The following is a 9,838-nucleotide window of genomic DNA, read 5'->3' on the forward strand; positions in this document are numbered from 1 at the left end:
CACCCCAGAACCCCTGAGAAAAGGGCTAGTTCTTTGCAACTAAAGTCCTCAGATAGACAAGAGGACAGAATCTGCCACAAATTACTGATGGTCCCAAATGCAGGAAGGCACTGACCAGGGAAGATTAGTAACTTCTGGGATAGAAATACTATTAAAACCAACAGAGATTTGGGCTTTAATCTGCACATTTTAGTACCTTCTAACATTCCTTCATCTCTCATTACTAAGCCCAGGCTGCACTCCAGAGATAAAGAAATGAAAAATCCACCATCCTGCTTATAGAGAGCTCAGAGTCTTGCACTTGTGGAGCCCATGAGTTGAATGATAGCATCTTACATGTACCCAGTGTCTGGGCAAAACAGAACAATAGCAAAGGACTGAGAATGGCACCTTGGAGCAATAGGGAGGACAGAGGCTCTGGTGAGAACTTTCCAGAGAGCTGTAGGACAGAAGCAGAAAGAGCAGGAGTAGGGAGGACAGAACACCCAGCCCAGAGCAGGCCAGTCCTATCTCTGCCCAGAAGAGCAATGAGCAGAGCAAGCCAATTGACTGTTCCAAAGGCCAGGAGGTCAGTAAGAGCTCTAAAGATAGCAAGGTTCTCCCAGAGGAGGGGAGAGGAGAGTGTGTTCTGGCTGCAGGTGGGATTTGGGCAGATGTGCAGCACTTCATCAACTGAGTCTCCTCAGGCACTGGCACTTTGGCCTGGATCATCTTTTCTGATCCTATAGGGAAATATGAGGATCCTTTTGGGTCACACTGAGCCTGCTGAACACAAAACCACAAGTACTAGATGCCCACATAGACACCAAGCCTGTGTGCTGTCTCACCACTCCATCCGAGGGTTCTCTGTTGACAGGGCCCCCCCCACAAAAAAAAAAAAACAACACCCACCAGTGTTAGTCAGCCTTCTGTTACTGTAATAAAATCCCTGAGATAATGATCTTAAGAAGAGAAAAAAAAACTTATTCTGGCTCACAGTTTTGAAGCTTTCAGTTCATGAACATTTTTGACCCTTTGCTTTTGATCCTGATTGAGGCAATGCATTCTGATGGGAAGATGTCTTAGAGGAAATCCTTACCTTGGGGCTGGAACTGAAAGAGAGGAAGTAGAGAAGCACAGTGTCCCCTCCCAAGGCTTATCTCTAGTGACCTAACTTCTTGCCCCACTTCCCAAGTAATAAAACTACCTCCAAGAGCACCATAGGTGGGGATCAAACGTTCAGCACATAGGCATTTGGGGGAAACTTATCCAACCCATAGCAGCACCTCACAGCCTCCCACCCCTTTGTGTCTGTTTAACATTCTAGGTCAAGCCACCACCGCCACAGATAATAGAGGTGAGTCAAGCTTTGAATCCTGACATTGTCACATGCCTCGGGAGAATGACCAGCAAAAGAGAGGCATCATGAAACTGGTTTCCAGAATCTCCCACGTATTTTGGCAAAGAAGAGGGGGACAGAGTGTTGAGGGATAGTGGGACACTGATGGCAGCCCTCTAAGCACCACTCACCTCCTGCTGACCATGAGGTCATGGAGACCACAACCCTCCAGGCTCCATCATGCTGAACATGGATCTTTATCACAGAATCACCACCTTGGGGTCCTCGTTCAGCATCTGTAGCCATCATTGCTAACTAACTGGGCTTTTTGTGGATCCCAAGGGGCTTCTGCAAGATGTTGGATACTCCAGGGGGCTTTCTGGAATTGAAACCATTGACCCTGGTCCCCATCTCCAGACTCTGATGGTCTGTTTGGCTTCTCCTTAGAGTGTCTTCATCCCTGTTTCCTGGCAGGAATGAACATAGGCTTGGGTAGCCTTAGGGATCTCAGAACCAAGGGTGGAAGGTCTCTTAACCATCCTGAAGAATGCCACCCTAGGTGAGCATAGCCACCCAGGCTGGGTGAGCTTCCCATAACCCGTGAGTGTCCGCAAGGCATGGGGAGGCCACATCTGCACTTGGCAGAGCCAACTGGAAGCATCAGTCACTTGCAAAAGGAGGGTCACTGAACAACCTCCAGACCAGGCTCCTGCCTGCAAGGTAGCCTCTAGGGAGCTAAGAGCACAAAAATGAGGTTGTTGGCAGTTAGAGAAAGGCCAGTTTGGCCAGTTTTCATAGAATACACTCCCCCTAGTGTAGGGTGGTCATTTCATGTACCTTAAAACATGAGCTGAGTGGCCCCACAGTACCAGGTGGCTGTGTCCAGCTCCCCAGAAGCTGCAGACAGGGACACAGACAACTTCTTTTCTCTCCTAGAAACTCAAAGAGAAGCCACCTCCTCCCCCAGCACCACCTGTGAACGTGTGTCCCACCATAATACTCTGCTGCTGTGCCTGCCGTGGTGTGAGTGTGAACCGAGGCATGGAGGTGAGAAGAATCCTGGGAGGGGGGTGTCTGGCATCTCTGACCCCCAGCTGGACTCAGGATAGGGCAGGTGGTTAACGTTACAGAGTTTGGGATCTGAGAGGGGACGTGGCTTATGGGACTAGACCTGGATCGCTTGGTGCAGGAGGACAACGAGAGGCCCATGCTGCCCTCATGGCCAGGAGAGGTCAGCATGCATGGGGGCTCACACCTTCTCTGCAAGCCTGTCCTAGTCCCAGGGGCCCCCTTTGATCAGTGACCCCTGGCTGATGTCTGGCTAGACTCTGGTTTTTACTGACAGAAGCTTTAGCTCCATTCCCTTGGGTGTCAGCCTCTGGCCTGCCGGTGACGAATCAAAGCACAGTAAGTAACAAGTTGGGTCACGAGGTCAGGGACAACAGAAACAAAACAGAAACGCTCCCGAAACACCTTTTGTCCACCATGAAAATTCTGAAAATGCCACTAGCACTAGGCGTTCCCCTGTGGGAAGAGCAAGGCAAAGAGCTGACTAAGGGACCCTACCACCCACTGAGATGGGGCCATCAGAGCCACAGGGAGGAGTGACAAAAATGGAGACCCTAAAAGTGTCACAGGCTCAGAGGCAGGACATGAAAAGAGGACAGAGCCAGTGAAAACTGGGGCTATTTGTCTGTAAGAACCAGAGTCCACCTTGGTGAGGGAGAAGCTGGCCAGACAGCAGCCATGGACCCAGGACAGGGGTGCACAGGCTCCCACAAGTCTGGTGTTGAAAAAGAAATAGCCCCAGTTTTCACTGGCTCTGTCCTCTTTTCATGTCCTGCCTCTGAGATGAATCCATCCCTTCAGGAAGCCTCCAGTACCTCTGAAGCCTCTCAGGCAGCGGAGAGGCCATCTCTGCCTCTCCCATCACTGTGGGTCACAAAGAAACCAAAACACACCCTCCAGAGAAGGAGCCACTTCAGTGGGCTTTGCAGTCTTCAGGGCCTGGCCCCAACCACTCAGGGCTCAGTGGGTCCTGAACTGTAGGACCTTAGGCAATGTGCTGCCTCCCACTCATCCAGGGCCTCTTTCTGGCCTCCTTCCTGCCTTCCTTTTCTCTCTGTCCTGGGCTCAAGCACCTTCCCCTGAACAGGACATGATGCCACTTATCAGCCTTCTCCTTATGTGTTCCTCTAAATGCAGTCCCCTCCTTTTCCTGGAGCTCCTGCCAGGAACCCTAGATCCACCTCATGCTTCCTGTTGAGCACCTCTGCTTGTCAGGCACACATCCCTCTAACCTTTGAACTTTTCTCATGCCAGCTTTTGACTTCTTTTCCTACCCAAAATACAGTTTTGCTCCAGATCCTCAACGTGTGCAACAGTGACCATCAACACACTCAAAGATGGCCGGTGCCCTCTCCCAGGAACTAGCTGGAGTTTTGTCTTGTCATTTCCCTGGGGACAGAGTTCTTACTTGATAGGAGGTCCCATGGCTTTGGGGAGTCAGCATCCATGCTGTGTTACCACCTCATGCCCTCTTACGCTTTTCAGAACAAGGTGACCTTGCGCAATTTAGATCAAACATGCTACCGCCAGTTGCCATTGACATGGCCTCAGGTAAGTGGGACATGGGGAAGCTCCCTATGAGCAGAATGGCCACTGCTCTTGTCCTTGACAGTTGACCTCTGCCTGGGCCCAACCCAAGGAGAAATGCCCAAGACTTTCTACAGTTCAACCATCCACCTCCCAGACAATGACTGCCCATGGCACCTGTGAGTCCCACTGGTGGTCACTGGCCCAGGAAGGCTGACAGGTATCATTGGTAGTGCTGACTGGCCAACACTACCCTCTTTACCAGGAAGTGAAGGTCCCTTCTAGTGTCACCACCTTGTGACCATTGGGAAACCCGCACTGTTAGGGTTTCTCCTGGAGTGCCATTATACTATTCCTTAGTGAGTCTACTGCGTGGCAGCTACTTGCTAGCCTCTCCAGCTCACCCCATTCCAATCTTCCCAGTACCTATATAAAGATGCCAGTATTTTTCCATTTGAAACCAGGGGGAGCTGAAGCACACGGAGGCTGAGTGACTCGTCCCAGGTCCCAAAGCCTGGAATATATAGAACTGGACTCTAACTTGGGTCTGGTTTCTGCCCTTTTCATGGCCTGACTCATAACACATCGGCTTCATTTTGGTTATCCCTAACCCCTGGAAGGCTTCCTTAAATAGTCCCCAGAGGCCCTGAGAACCTCTTAACTGGCCTGAAGCTTATCTGCCTGGGCTCCCCTTCCCGTTTTACAGACCAGGACCTGGGCCCTAGAGAATGGCCAGTTCCCTTAGTCTGTATGAGAGAAGAAATGGTCAAATTCTCTGAATCAGATCAACACAGGACAAAAAGAATCCCCACCAGCAGGAAAGGCCCTTCCTAGCCCAGGTCAGGGTTGATGACATCCATGGGGCAGGAGGAAGGGAATGTCAGAGATGGACATTCCCTGGGACTGACAAAGCTGCCCCAGGGAGATCTGAATATGGCCAGCACAGTCTGAGAATGTGTCCTGGGCTCTGTGCTCAGCCAGCTCATGGTGGGAGGCAGTGGTACCTGCACTACACTGTGTAGCCTGTCCTGAATCCTGAGGAAAAGTCAAAGAGGCTAACCCTGACCTCTGTAGACCAAGGTCTCTGTCAAGTCCATGGCTGCTCTGGTGGCTTTTTCCCTGGGCTCAGCCCTGAATTAGGCATGTGACCTGAGGAAAGCAGGACGAGAGGGGAATAAGACCCCTATTTCTGCATGAGAGTGTGCTGGTCAGGGAGGAGGGGGAGGGAGAGGAAGAAAGGATCAGCCCAAGTGCTCTGGGCTACAAGGACCACAGTGCTCCACCCAGGCCTCACCTGAGATAGACACGTGTCAGAGATAAGTTAGAGCTGATGATCAGGCTGGGAGGATAGTTGAACTTGAAAATGCAAAATTGAAACTGAAGTGGGGAGAAGGATCCTGCAGGGCTGATGGACAAGGTAAGGTGCTGTCAGCATATGGAGACAACTGACAAATCCAGGAGCCTGGCTTTGGAGTGCCTTGGCAGTGGGACTATATTCAGTAGGTACGAGGGAGCCATTCTGAAGTATATCAGCAGGAAGGGAGAGACTCATGTGTGGCCCTGAATGGGGGTGAGTGGGGACAGAGAGACTACGGAGACATGTTTGAGTCAGCTGAAGAGGGAGCCTGACTCTTGAACAGGTATTAGGAGCTCAGGTGAAGAGAAGAGAAGACAGGCCGTTGTGTTGACAAGTGGCTTAGGTCTGATGGAACACAAAGGGTCCATGAGCTTTGTCCCAGATGAGTGCCAGCAGAGGGGAGAAGGGGCAAGCTCAGCAAGAGTTTCAGGAGAGGCAGCAATCCTCAGGGCCTATGGTTTTTCACATGCCCACATGAATGGACCACATGCAATCCTAAGGGTCCACATGAGACAGAGGCAGAGGGAAACTGGAGACAGGAGACCATGTGAGAACACAAACAAGGAGAGAGAACCTCAGCCAGACCCATCTGAAGGTCAACCCAACATTTCCCCCAGAGCAAGCTGCAAGGGATCCCTTTAGACCAAACAAAGAAGACTGGTAGGGGGAGACAGGTGATTCCAGATACACATGCTACCTGTCCCAGGGACCTCCTGCCCCATGGCTCTGCCACGGCCCTCCTACCCTGGACAACCTTAGGCCTGTCCTCAGAGTCCAAGACTCACACTAATCAAGACAGCCAGTGTACTACCCAGGGAGGCCCATGTGACACAGATATGTTATCTGCATGTTTGTCTCTGTATTTTGCTGCTAGATTTTTATGTCCAGGTAATCAGGAATAAGCCTGTCTGAAAAATTGATCCTGGAATTTTGGAAATTCCTAAGTGTCACTCACTCCAAGTAAGGTAAAAGAGACTGGGTTCTAAGTCTGTCTTTGACCTTGCCTAAGACTCTCAGCCAAGTTGGAGAGTGGGGCAGTTCCCATCTCTAAAACTGAGGCAGCAATGCCAAATGCTGATTAGTAGCCCTGTTTTCATGGCCCCCTCTTAATAACAGAGAATTGGTATTGCTGAGAGGAAAAAAAGTGCTCAGCTGTGAAAAAAAATATTTCTCAGTCTCTTGCTGAACAAAGTGGGTATATGAGTAAAGTCTGACAGTTGGAATAGAGACAGAATTATTGTATAGTACTTTGTGGAAAACTCCTTTGCCTTTTTCTTCCTTCTTTGTGGCTGGAATAGGAGAATGAAAGCAATTGGAGAGGCTGATCTATTAAAGGAGAAATGTTGGAGTTTCCTGAAGGCCAGGGCTTTAGCATGTAGTCATTTTGATAAAAATCTTTCTGGATGACACTGGGCTTTCCCAAATTATGTATCTTCCAGTGTAACACCTCCATATAATTTCTTTTTCTTTTGTAGTCTAAACATATTTTACAGCACAGGTTGGAGACCATGACAACTTCATGCACAATCCGGACCTAGGTATAAAAGCTTCCAAATTATCCTGGAAGACTGAGGCCAGTGCAGGGAATATCAATGTCTTCCTAGGGTATGCCCACACATCAGAGCTGTGATGGCACCATCTCAGTAACTGCAGGTGGGGTCATAGGAGAGCCCTGGAGATGCTCATGGGTGTCACTTTACCTCAACTTGCCCACCTGTGAATGAGCTGTAAACCATGCCCACAGTACACCATGCTGTCCCGGTGGACACTGCAGCAGCTGAGCCCTGCCCATGGATTCCTTTACCCCCAGGGCTGTCCTATCAGCTCCTGCTCTAACTCAAGTCCATGTTTCTCAGGGTAGCAGAAGTCCACTGAGCCTTTGCTGAATCTGTCTGGGCCTGTCCATGGCCATCAGACAACAGTGATCCCTGGCAGCACTCCACAGAATGTGCACATGGGCTTCCTTGGAGTTGTCATGCACCTATCAAGCCAGCTGTGGCATGTGAACCACCTGAGTACTGCTGTCTTTCCTGGAACCCTCTCTCTCATGGAGACTGTCTCTTCTCACCTCCAGACTCTACCCTGCTGCCTTCTCCTGCCTCTGTCCATCTGACCCTCATCTGGGAACAGGATCATGCCTTCTTTGTAGCTATCAGACCTTGTCCTGAGTCTCCTGTGTGTGCAGTTGCCTGTCTACCCTTCTTCTCCTTTGGGCTCCTTTACCCATTCAGGTGTCAGGTTTTCTCTCAGTCCATGCAAAGGCATCCCCTGGTCTCCCTGGCTCTACTCATCCCTAAGTCCAGGCATCCGAGAGTCTCCTCCAAACATCTCCCATCTTCCAGGCGAGGTACCCAAAAGCCACATGTTTCAGGATTAGAACCTGGGTTTCTTTCAGGGCCCTTATTCAGTGAGCATAACAAGACACTGAAGTAGAAATCTCTTCAAGCAGGGACTAACTGATTCTGAGCCTGTATAATGGAAAGTCAGTGATTGGTTAGGTCCAGAAAGGCAGGAAGACCTGACGTATGAGTGGACATGACATAGATTGTGTGTATGTCCACAGACCACAGTGAGGAAGGACCACAGAGCTTGGTCTGGTACCTCAATGCCTTCCAGCAAGCTTCTCTGGGTTTAAAAGTGATCACCAACTCTGGTCCTTGAGGAGCTGCCCTCTGGAAGCTGGCTGGGTATTATGGGAGAGGCCAGGCTAGTCTTCCTTCTCCAGAAAGACATGGAGGCACTTTTAACTGGCCGTGTGCATCTCCTGAAGTAAGTATAACCAGAGATCTGCAAAGTGGCCCCTGTGAAATAATCACCCTCCCTGGTTCACGTTAATCTTTAGAGTGAAGGCTGAGGTGCCTTGACTTAGCTGTAGCTGGGACAGGGATATGATGTTTGCAAAGTCAGGAGTGATTGGTACTTCAGAGAGTTCTTGCTCTCCCGTCAGCTTCTGCCCAACCAAGGGGACCTGTGCTGCTCCTGCATAGCCTGCTCCTACTCAAGCTGTGCCCTGCCAGCCTTCTGCAGGGGTCTCCAGAGCTCAGTATGGGAGCCCATCCTGCTCACAACACTCACAGAGCTTTCTGGTGGGCACTGGCATACCTGGCACACAGAGGGAACTGGTGCCTCATCCTCTGTCCCCAAGCTCATGGTCCAAGAGAATTAGACAAGTTCAACCTCAGAGTCAAGGGAGTGGAGTCAGAGCAGAGCACCCAGGGTTGCATGAGAAAGCAGTGTTTACTTCAGATGCTTCAACTGAATCTGAGAGGAGCACTGGGGTCTGGAGGCAGCCACACAGAAGAAGGAGAAGTTTCACTGAGGCCTTCCCTGTGGTCCCGATGGTCCTAACCTGAACCCTTGAGCTAGGCAACCAGAGTCCAATTGCAATGGACTCTCAGTGACCACCTCTTTCTTCTCGTCTTTATAGGAGGTGGGTAACCTCGCCCTCATGCCGAACCTCTGTACACAGACCTCCTCAGGCTCAGCGATCTGCCTTCAGCCTAGCCAGGGTTACCTCCCCATTACCTACTGCTCCCAGTGCCACCCACAGTCAACCAGGTGCTCCAGCCCTCCCTCCAGGATATTGCGGATGCTCCCTGCCCCTTCACAAGCAACCAGAAGAACTGTATATTCACTCCCACCCCCATAGCCCAACCCAACCTCTAACCACTAAAAAGCCTAGAATAAGAGGTCTCAATTGCTCAACTGGACATATATGTTGAATCTAGGATTATAATAAAAATGGGTTGGGAATTTGTACTGGTCTGCAAAGGTGTGTCACCCAAGGAAATTCTCCACTCAATGGAAGGTATTTATGCTACACTGGCGAGGACAAAGCACCCTGGTGTCCTGTGGATGGTAGGCATGGGTGAGTCTCATTCACTACATCTCTGTCTTCATGTGTCACCAAGGTCTCAGACACATAGGGTCTGCTGCAAAATTCTGTATGAAATAACTCACCCAATTTTTGAAATACAAATATTATCCTAGCCTCCTTTGTTAAAGTTTTGCAAAGAGAAATACTTGGAATTTTCATTTTCTGCACTGCAGGTCTTTGATTTCCAATTCTTGGATTCCCAAATTCAAATGTTTCCTAGAAGGAAGTGAAAACCCTTCTGGAAGTGAGTCTTTCTTTCTAGATGTCTCACAGAGTTACCCAGCCCAGGGGATTTCAGAAGATCCTCTGCATTTCCCTGGAGCAGGCAAATCTCGTCCGTTTGTCCTTTGTCACCAGAAAATATGCATGGACCTCATCAGACCCATTTTGCATGCAAGTTCCTACCACTCAGAACTTGTACCTGTGTCTGTGTGACTACCCAGGTGCCAGACAACAGGTCTGGGAGCCTCATATGTGGTGCTGAACTACTCGGAAGAGGCCACTGCACAGGTAGCCTACTTTTCCCTAGTCCATCTGGAATGTGAACTATTGTCTACTCTCCCCCATCTCCTTGGAGGTTATATTTAGACTTTGTGTTTACATTTCTCTGAGGCAAGTACAGAAAAAAAAATGCACTGCTAAGATTTGTAATCAGCATCGATTACATTGGAAGCATAGTGGTAGCCACACT

This window comes from Spermophilus citellus (assembly GCF_964194105.1).
Source record: "Spermophilus citellus genome assembly, chromosome: 15".
In the NCBI taxonomy this organism is placed as follows: Eukaryota; Metazoa; Chordata; class Mammalia; order Rodentia; family Sciuridae; genus Spermophilus; species Spermophilus citellus.